Source organism: Mustela putorius, unplaced genomic scaffold (genome assembly GCF_011764305.1).
Source record: "Mustela putorius furo isolate JIRA1106 unplaced genomic scaffold, ASM1176430v1.1 tig00003845_pilon_pilon_pilon, whole genome shotgun sequence".
Taxonomy (NCBI): domain Eukaryota; kingdom Metazoa; phylum Chordata; class Mammalia; order Carnivora; family Mustelidae; genus Mustela; species Mustela putorius.
In genome coordinates this window covers 21,834,619-21,845,807 of record NW_025421998.1, presented here as the reverse complement: position 1 = coordinate 21,845,807, position 11,189 = coordinate 21,834,619, and the positions used below count along the sequence as shown (strand labels likewise).

Below are 11,189 nucleotides of genomic sequence, written 5' to 3'. Positions count from 1 at the left end.
AAACCTATTTGTAAGTAATCATTTGAAGTAATCATTAATTTATTCATTCAGCCAGTATTTATTAAGTGGTCACACATTACAATTATGGCACCAAGCACGAGTCTGGAAATATAAGGAACAGTTAGGTAGAGGCCCAGCCCTTAAGGAACAACATTATATAGATGGGAATACAAGCAAGTAAACAAAGAGGAACAATAAAATGCCATGACTGCCAAGATAGCAGTCTTACAGAGGACAGGAAGGGGTAGAGGTCATATCTAACTGCAGGCCTGGGAATGAGGCAGAAAAGTCTTCAAAAGGAAAACAATACTTGAACTGACTCTCTGGAGTTAAGAATGTGGTTGGATGGGCTGAATGGATGAGATGAAGATATTCTAGGCAGAAAGAGCAGCATGATCTAGAGGTTTGCAGCAATCTACCTGGTTAGCAGAATTGTCAGGCAGATTGAGAACATATGCTACTACCACTGATGGTGTCAAGTGAGATCAGGCTGGAGTGGTGGTTGGGGGTCAGGGCATGGATGGTCTGGTTCCATGGACTAAAAGAATTTGAACTTTATCTCGTGGGCAGTGGAGAACCAGTAAAGTCATTTCGGCAAGATAATAACATCAGCTTATTTTGCTGATGGGTCAGCAATGAATTAGACAGGTGGAGCTAGGGGAGGCTAAACTGTTAAAGACAGTCCAGATGAGCAATGATTGAGATCCCGAAGTAGTAATATAGCAATCAAGAGGAAGGGGAGGGAGACATATTGGAGAAATGCTAGAATCTATAGGATTTGCTGATTGATTGTAGTAAAGGGATGGCAAGAGGAAGGATTTAGGACAAGAGTTACAATCTCGGATGCCTGGAGAGCCAGACAGATGACACAGATGAAGAAAAGGAGCCTCAGCTTCCAAGGTGGCTATTACGACTACTGTATGACCTAAGAGCTTATCTGAGTCTACATGGACATCTGTTACTCAGCTGATTGTTCCATGCAGATAGGACCTGATGTTGCCTCATCTTCTGATTTCTGAAGACACGTTAAATCTGTCTTTCTATGGGAAATGTTCCAAGTCTGAAATGTTGGCACAAAGTTTTCTAAAGTTCTCTCTGAACCAGACAAAAACAACTTCAACGAGTAAGCAGAGAGGTTGCAGGCTGTCTTCTAGGATGACTCCTGTTTTCCAGTTTGAATGAGTAGGAAAGTATGGCGCCATTCAATAAGATAGGAAAGGGAGGAGGAGAAGCAGGTTGGGAGGTGACGTGGGGAAAGCTGATGATGATGTTCTGAACATGTTGAGTGTGAGATGCCTCCACTGAATGTAGGTCAGAAAGACAAAGAAAAGCCTGAACTGGAAAATAAAGACCTGGGAATTGTCAGTAAGTAGATGGTAGATGAAACTACTGAGGTAAAAGGGTCTGCTTATGGAAAACAAAGTATGAGTTGAAACAAGAGCCAGGAACAGAATCTTAGAGAACACTATCATTTAAGGGGCTGGCAGAGAAAGAGGGGCTAGCAAAAGACAAAAAGAAATTGTCACAAAAGTAGGAGAACTAGACATCAATTATGTCCTTCAAGTCCAGAGAAATGAATACATTTTAAAAGTGTCAGATTTCTGGGGCGCCTGGGTGGCTCAGTGGGTGGAGCCGCTGCCTTCGGCTCAGGTCATGATCTCGGGGTCCTGGGATCGAGTCCCGCATCGGGCTCTCTGCTCAGCGGGGAGCCTGCTTCCTCCTCTCTCTCTCTGCCTGCCTCTCTGCCTGCTTGTGATCTCTCTCTGTCAAATAAATAAATAAAATCTTAAAAAATAAATAAATAAATAAAAGTCTCAGATTTCTTAAAGAAGTCAAATAAGGTAGAATAAAAGAAGAGAAAGTGTGGAGGGGTATGTGTGTGAGAGAGATTACAGTTGATGGGTCAGGCTTCAATTTTGACCACTTGCTGAGGATGATAAGCAAACAGGCAGAGTTGCACTGTTTCTGAATACAGTGCCAACTGAGATTCCATTAGTCCTATTTTGTTTTCAGCGAACTTTAGCCTTTGCTCCTCTCTCCAGTAGATTGCTGAGAAGTTATTCTCATGTTTCTAAAGAAAACTGTCATAGGAAGTTAGCCGGAAAACTTACCCAGCTTTCTATAAGGTGAACTCCTGATAGAATCATAGATGTCTGAATTAGCCTGGGATTGGCAGAAGCCACTGGGTCTCGACCCTAGTTACATATTAGAATCATCTGAGGAGCTTTTAAAACTACTGTTGCCCCAGCTCTGCTCCAGATCAATTAATTCAGTTGCTCTGTGGGTCGGTATTTTCTTAAAACTTCTCAGTTGACGGGTACCTGATGGCTTAGTCGGTTAAGCATCTGACTTGGGCTCAGGTCATGATCTTGGGGTCTAGCCCTGTGTCAGGTTCTGCACTCAGTGGGGAGTCTGCTTGTCCCTCTCCCTTTACCCACCCCCACCCCCGCCAGCTCATGCTCTCTTTGTCTCTCAAATAAATAAACAAAATATTTAAAAAAAAAATTCCCAGTTGATTCCCAAGTTGAGAATTAGTGACCCAGTGGAACTGGAATCACCTTAAACTGCTTGGGAACAATGATATAAGACAGAGTTGTTCCCACATGTACAATAATAATGGCAGTTGCTATCATTATTTATAAACTGTATAAGAAAAATACATTCCTTGGGGTGCCTGGGTGGCTTAGTCATTAAGCCTCTGCCTTCGGCTCAGGTTATGATCCAGCGTCCTGGGATTAAGCCCTGCATCCGGCTCCCTGCTCAGCGGGGAGCCTGCTTCTCCCTCTCCCACTCCCCTTGCTGTGTTCCCTCTCTCATTGTCTCTCTCTCTCTGTCAAAAAAAAAAATCTTGAAAAATAAAGAAAGAAAAGAAAAATACATTCCTTCACCTTTTTATAAAAAAAGATTATATTTATTAAAAAAAATTTTATTTTTTTGACAGAGATCACAAGTAGGTGGAGAGACAGGCAGAGGGAGAGGGGAAAGCACGCTCCCTGCTAAGCAGAGAGCCCGATACGGGATTCGATTCCAGGACACTGGGATCATGACCTGAGCAAAGGCAGAGGCTTAACCCACTGAGCCACCCAGGCACCCCTCCTTTACCTTTTTATAACAGTTTAAATTCTGCTTTGTGCCTCCAACCCCACCAGGTTGACAGAAAACTTAAGAGCAATCGTTTAAACCTCTGTTCCTTCCCCAATTATGCTAAGTTCTGGTATCTTCCACATTGCCAAGTTGTCAGGTATTGGCACCTTGTTGAGGTGATGAGGCAAAGCAGCTTGCCACTGAAACAGTTACCATGCCAGTTTTCCTTGTGGTAGCCTGCTTCCAGCGATTCTCACCTCCTGACTTCCATCCTCTTTGTCACCCTCTCCACCATCATATGGGGTTGGTCTGTGTGACGAATAGAATTCAGGGAAATAATAGCCTGTGACTTCAGAGACTGGGTCAAAAAAGAGACATTGCCACCTTTGACGAGCTCTTTTGGTTGTCTCATTCTGGGTGAAGCTAGCCACCATGCCCCAAGGATACTCAAGCAGCTCTGTGAGAGGTTCACGGGGTGAGGAACAGACCACCTACCAATACCCAGCGCCAACTTGCCAGCCATGTAAGGGAGCCATTTTAGAAGTGGATTCTCTAGCCCTGGTCGAGTCTTTAGAAGACTGCAGGCATGGCTGATATTTTGATTACAACCTCATGAGAGACCCCGAGCCAGAAGCACCCAGCTAAGCCATGCTTTGCAAGATAAATGTTTGTTGTTATTTTAACCCTCTAAGTTTTGGAGAGGCAATTTGCTGTACAGCAATGCATACCTAATACATCACAGATCATTCAGATATCAACACTGTCTTTTGCTTACACCCTTTTGACCCCCAACACACCATGTAATTATTCTTTCACTGGGATTGTACCTTCCTATTTTCTGTGCTCTGGAAGCAAAACCTAAGTTCCCCATTTTCCTGAAAACAGACCTATTCGCAGACCTCCTCCCCCCACCCTTCACTCACAGCCTGGGGATAGTTTGTTTCTGTCTTGGAGAAATCCTTACCCACCTTTACGGCCATAATATTTTGTTCTTTCGATCCTCTCATCATTTCCAGGACTGTTGGAAATAAAAGCCAAAAAACTTGCTGGCTTAGCAGTTTCCAACCATGTTCCGATCCCTTCCCTGAGAGAGTGAACATGTAGCTGTCTCTTTGAATTTTGAGAGGTGGAGAAGGGAAAAGGAAAATGGAGGGAAGAAAAAATCATGGGTATATATCTCAGAATATATACTACTATAATTATCAGTATGTGTTGAGTGCTTATATGCACTGGACACTCTACTGAATGCTTTTGGATATTTTATCTCACTGAATCTTTATGGTAAACTACGAAGTAAATACTGCTAATCATGCTCATTTTACAAACAGGAGTTTCGGGTTTAGAGTTCGGACTTTTGGTCATTACTGTGTTGTTTCTGTTGAGCATGAGAGAGGGTAGATCCCAGGGTGCTCATCTTTGGCTTCATTTGCTCACATAAACGTGTATGCCAGTGGTAGCTAATATTTATCTGCTCATTAAAACATTTCTGACAGGCAGTTCCACTCTGTGCACTTGAACATTTTAAAACTGCAGTTGGAATATACTAACTCCTACAATTTCGTTTAGTTAAGCAGCCACGGTACTTAGAATAATTGAAAAGCGGAGTGGATGCTTATAGACAAGATAACAAAAAGTTTGTTTTCCCACACTAACAAGGAAGGAGGATTAAAACTGTCTCCTCACAGGGGGAATCTTGTCCACAGATATGCTTTGTTTGGTGTAGGTTTTTTTGGTGGGATTTTGTTTGTTTGTTGTTATTGTTGTTCTTAATTTGAATACCTTTAAGCAGGCATACATCCTCCAGTTTGTCTCCCAGGCCCACCTCTTCATACTGGGTTTGACTAGACTAAGCACATAGTTAGGTTTACTATCTACCCCTGCAGATATTTGAGTTTATTATTATTATTATTATTTTTTTTTTTTTTTTTTTGCTAAACACTGGGGAGTTACGGGACAATATTTTACGGCAGAGATAACATGAATTCATTTGCTCTTTTAGAGGAGACCATTTTGGCTTACTGTGGAGGATGAATGGTGAGGCATCACATGGGAAGGGGGGACATGTAGTACAAGATTAAGAAACTTACTCACGGGGCACCTGGGTGGCTCGGTGGGTTAAGCCTCTGCCTTCAGCTCAGGTCATGATCCTAGGGTCCTGGGATCGAGCCCCGCGTCAGACTCTGCTCAGCAGGGAGCCTGTTCCTCCTCTCTCTCTGCCTGCCTCTCTGCCTACTTGTGATCTCTCTCTCTGTCAAATAAATAAATAAAATCTTAAAAAAAAAAAAAAAAGAAAGAAAAGAAACATACTCAAGTAACCAGGGGCAAGGAAAGTCATGATTCCCAGGTTCCCGCTGAATGAACTACATGGTGCCATTCACTGGAAATGGAGGTTTTGCTCTATACATTATACAAAGTCATAATGCTTAGGAAGTATTCTGGAACATTTGCAAAGATTCCACAAAATGGATATCAGAGATACCTTGATGAAATTTACCAGGAGACTTTTTAGAAGTTTCTTAAATGTACCTATAGATATGGTGATATATTTATGTCACAAATCAGGATACATGTTGGACATGTTGTAGTGTACCAATAGTAACAATAAGATGCGCTGTCTAAAATGGGAACTGTTCTGAAAAATCTGGAGCATGTGATCACTGAACATAAGAATTAATTTTGGGGGGGGCGTCTGGGTAGCTAAGTCAGTTGGGCGTCTGCCTTTGGCTCCGGTCATGATCTCAGGGTCCTGGGATTGAGCCCCACTTTGGGCTTTCTGCTAGGCAGGGAGCCTGCTTCTGCCTCTCTCTGACTGCCCCTCCGCCTACTTGTGATTTCTGTCTCTCTGTCAAATAAATAAATAAAATCTTTAAAAAAAAAAAAAAGAATTAATTTTTTGTCTCATTTGGGCTTCCTCTAATCGAAGTTCTCTCTGAATGAAAATATCGACTACCATTAGAATGTACATGTTTAAATGGACACGTCTCAGGTACAGCTAGTCAGTCTGTAGCTACAGTTGTGCCTCTCCTCCATCTGTGCTTTCAGTTACCCATGGGAGACTACAACCCAGAAGCAGATGATCCTGTTGTCAGAAGGTCATTAGCAGCCTAACACTACTTCACAATGCCTGCCTCATTCACCTCACTTCATCTCATCTGGAGGCATTTTTTAAGAAATTTATTTATTTGAGAGAGAGTGAGGAGAGCATGAGGGGAAAAGTCAGAGGGAGAAGCAAACTCCCCACTGAGCAGGGAGCCTGATGTAGGACTCGATCCCAGGACTCCACAATCATGACCTGAGCCAAAGGCAGTTGCTTAACCAACTGAGCCACCCAGGCATTCTCATCAGGGAGACATTTTATCATCTCATCATCACAAGAAAAAGGGCAAATACAGGACAAGAAGATATTTTGAGAGACCACATTCACGTAACTTTTATTACAGTATATTTTTATAACTGTTCTATTTTTATTATTATTGTTGCCAATCTCTTTCTGTGCCTAATTTACAGATTACACTTTATCATAGGTATGTATGTATAGGACAACCAGTATACATGAGTTCAGTACTACCCACACTTTCAGGCATTCATTAGAGGTCTTTGGCCCTGCAGATAAGGAAGAGCTGTATTTCCTTAGTCTCATCTCAAATAATAACTTAGATAATAATTTAAAACTCCTTTCTACCCTACTTTTCCCCAGAGCTGTAAGTGACTAGTCCCATCAGCTGACCTGACTGTCTTTCCTCTCTCTCTCTTTAGCTCATGTTCAGTAGAGACATTAATGAGAAATAAGTCTAAAAGACAGGAGGCAGAAGAGATATGGATAAATCTTCAACCTGGATTCTCAGGTACTAAGTAATCTTAAATCTGCACAAATCTCTTCTGTAATCTATAAAGTATCTAGTTCTCAAAATACAACGTAGATATAAAAAGGAAAACTACATTGTAGCAATGCCTCCTTGTTACTTTTTATGCATATTAGTATATTAAAATTTTAAAACTACTTGTAAACCTCATTTTATATTAGAAATAATTATGTAACAAACTTTCTCAAAACTTTATTTTTTTTTTTTAAAGATTTTATTTACTTACTTGACAGAGAGGGAGAGAGAGATCACAAGTAGGCAGAGCAGCAGGCAGAGATAGAGAGGTAAGCAGGCTCCCCACTGAGCAGAGAGCCCGATGCGGGGCTCAATCCCAGGAACCTGAGATCATGACCTGAGCTGAAGGTAGAAGCTTAACCCACTGAGTCACCCAGGTGTCCCTCTCAAAACTTTAGAAACACAATTTACATACCAAAAATACTGAGTGAGATAATATACAGAATGTAAGGATGTATGACATGATTTCTTCTAGGAATTCTTTACAAATAGCATGATAAATAGTACAAATGATAAGGAAGTAATTTTTTAAAAAGATTTTATTTATTTATTTATTTATTTATTTATTTATTTATTACACAGAGAGAGAGAGAGATCACAAGTAGGCAGTGAAGCAGGCAGAGAGAGGAGGAAGCAGGCAGAGAGAGGGGGAAGCAGGCTCCCTGCTGAGCAGAGAGCCAGACATGGGGCTCGATCCCAGGACCCTGAGATCATGACCTGAGCTGAAGGCAGAGGCTTAAACCACTGAGCCACCCAGGCGCCCCAGGAAGTAACATTTTTTTAATCAAAAGGGCCCAAATGATGTTTGTCAATAACATAAACAGGCTATTACAGGGAATGCATGCTAACACTCAGGAATGCTTTACTCGTCAGTGTAATGATGTGTTCATGATATTCACGTAGTGACAGTGTAAGGCAGTCTCATTTTTTAAAATAAATCAAATATTGTTTTACCAAATTCTAGATCAAAAAGTAATCAGTTCATAAGAAAGTCAAATATTGCTCACATTAAAGTCTTTTCTAAATTATGGATAATAGAATTTAAAGATAGTAAGGAAATTATTATTTCTAGCATTACAACTTTGATAATAACTTGTATTTTTTTCTTATTCCAAAAGTAATACATGTTCATGCATAAAATTTATGTATAAATAAGGGAAAAGTTTTAACATTATAAATGCTTTGACTCTTAATGGTAGACTATGTTATTTAAATCTTCTAAAAATCACCAAAAATGCTAGAAAAAATGGGCACCTGGATGGCTCAACTGTAAGCATTCGGCTGAGGTCATGATCCAAGGGTCCTGTCTGCTTCTCCCTCTCCCACTCCCTCTGCTTGTGTTCCTCCTTCTCTTGTGGTCTCTCTCTCTCTCTCTCTCTCTCTCTCTGTGTCAAATAAATAAAATTTTAGAAAAAAAAAGAAAAGAAAAAATATAAAGAAAGAGTTTAAAAACATCAAAAATACGGGAAAACTGAAACTCAGAGAGGTTAGAGCACAGAATCCATTTGCTAAAAACACCTGCTGATCCCTAGCAAACTTTCGACTTTAATTTTGATAGCTGTATGGAGCCAAGGACACAGAAATCAAAGTGCTTGGGCCACACATCAAGGAGTCTATAGGCAATAGGGACTCACACAGTTTGTTGAAACTCAGAAAGAATACACCTTTGTGGTAAAGGTAAACTGGAGATAAACCAGTGCTCAGCACACCAGCTTGGGACCTCTGTCCTAGTGTTTCAGCTTACACAGTACAGATTTCTAATATTCTTCCATTTGCACAAAGGTAATTAGTTCTGGCACTTGTCAATTTATACACTGTAAGGAAGTGAAAACAACCTTAGACAGACAGTGAAAAGAGAACTGATCATTAGATCCCTGTGTCTAGGGATAACTTCAGCTGTGAGTCAAAGACCCCAGTAACAGGAGTTTAAATGACCTTTTGCTTCGTTCTCCCATAAAAGCCTGGAGGTAAGGTGGTCCATAGCTGTTGTAGCTCCATTCCCAAGATCACTTCATGTTCCACCTGACTACCACAGCCATCACAACCACATTCCAGTCTGTCTGGAGAAGGAAAAGAAGAATCAAGTATAAAGGATACATGCTAGCTATCTTTTAAAGAAGATTTCAGTGCCATACTTTGCTTACCTAGAAAAAAGAGAAAAGCAGTCCATGACGTCCTAGAACTACTCTGGCACTCACAGGCCTTGGTATTCTGTTAAGCACATGCAATTTCAAAGAACACCAACATCAGACAGGCCATAAAAACAAGACTACTCCATAATTATGCCTGAACACAAACAAAAATAATGAACATTGTCCAAACCACAAAGTGACCAGACATCTCCCTATTTTGCCTAATAGGAACGACTGCTACTTTGTTACCAATTACAGCTTTGGTTGTGTTTCATTCCTCCTGATAATATTTCAAGATACCTAATTATAGAATTGCCCCTGCTTCCTGACAGCATGCAATCCAAAGTAAAGCTCTGCCTCTTCAACACGTCCTAAAATGGCCTAATACAAGCCAGATTCTATACTAAAGTCTAACACCCTCTTACTGAGATACCATGGTTTCCTAGGATGTGCATTACCCCTCCTGACAACAAACAGTGAACCCAACTTGTTCAACTTCTGGCTTTTTCCTGTAGTCTTTGAATGAAGGTCATGGACACCGGTTATTGACAATAAATTTGTAAGACCACATTCAGTCGTGGGGTTGCTAAGAAGTGCCATCCTTCCTTTGGACCACCATGTGCTCAGTGAAAAGTGGGGTCTCTATTGCCATAGGAAAGAGAGAGAATAGATATAGGGACCAAGAAACCATCTTTTCCACGGTCTCTAAACTTAAAAACCCTAAAGACTTTTCTAATGTCACTGTCCATAATAAAGGAGGGCTAAGAAGCAAGAAGATGCCTTCAGAAAACAGACCATGTAATTGGCTTGAGTCGAAGAAGCCAAGTTGTAGGCTCAATCTCTTTCAAAAAAGGGAAGGATGTCTCAGGTGAGAAAAACAGACTCCACAAAGGTGGGCAGGCCAGGTACAAAACAGAAATCAGTTGGACCAAAACCAAATTCAAAGAGTACACTGCAGAATAAGACATCCTTTGTGAGCTCCATTTGGACAGGAAAAACAAAGTAATAAAAAATGATGATTGTTGATGATAAATGTTGGCTACTGCTAACTCCAGTGTGCTATGTAAGCAAAAACAGAAAGGGCTTGGTTCTGTCTGGGAAACAGGAGAAATCTCAGTGCCAGCCTCACAGAGGAGCTGCACTTTGAAGAGCAGGGAGGAGTCTGGTCATAATACAAGTTTTAGGGAAACAATAATAAATAAATAAATGGATTTTTCTGTATTGGATATAATATGGGTCATCATTTGTGGGGGGAAAAGCATGCTGCCAGTGTGATGAGGTTTTAAAATTAGAGTAAGGAAGATGGTTTTAATGTTGTCTAGATTTTCCTGTTGAGGGGGCGCCTTGCTGGCTTAGGGAATAGAGCACGTGACTCTTGATCTTAGGGTCATGAGTTCAAGCCCCACATTGAGCATAGAGCTTACTTTTTAAAAAACAAACAACAAAAAAAAATGAGCAGCTTAAAAAAGGAAAAGATTTTCCTTTTGAGAAGTCGCTTATGATGTCCTTTGGACAGCTCTTTGTGTTTCTGTTTGCCATAGTTAGTGTATTTGATTTTTTTCCAAAGAGCAGCTAAACAAATATTCCTGGGCTCATTGCTTAAACAAACAAAAAATCATTGTAATAAAGTGAACTTCATAGATGTTTCTTCAAAGATCCATGTTAAAGTCCCTTCAAAGTAAGGATTCTAGGGCACCTGGGTGGCTCAGTCAGTTAAGCATCCGACTCTTGTTTTTGTCTCAGTTCATGGTCTTGGGGTCCTGAGATCCAGCCCCATGTATGGTTCCCCACTCAGTGGGGAAACTGCTTCCCCTCTCTTTCTCTCTCTCTCCCTGTGCTGCTTACGTACTCTTTGTCTCTCTCTCTCTAAAATAAATAAATACATTTTTAGGTTTTTAAAAATATTTAATTTATTTATTTCACAGACAGCAGAAGCAAGGGGAGCAGCAGAGGGAGAGGGAGAAGTAGGCTCCCCACTGGGCAGGGAGCCTGAAGTGGGGCTCAATCCCAAGACCCTGGGATCATGCCCTGGGCCGAAGGCAGATGCTTAACTGACTAGGCCACCCAGGTGCCCCTAAATAAATAAATTTAAGGG

The 11,189-nt window shown here is 41.0% G+C and overlaps 1 long non-coding RNA gene across 1 annotated transcript in view; it reads left to right on the top strand.

Moving 5' to 3' along the window:
- Nucleotides 1-6,567: 6,567 nt before the first annotated feature.
- LOC123394874 overlaps nucleotides 6,568-11,189 on the top strand; it is a 46,512-nt gene continuing 41,890 nt past the window's right edge. The window contains exon 1 of the long non-coding RNA XR_006609605.1: nucleotides 6,568-6,929. This is a non-coding gene — a long non-coding RNA (uncharacterized LOC123394874). The remainder of the gene's footprint in view (nucleotides 6,930-11,189) is intronic.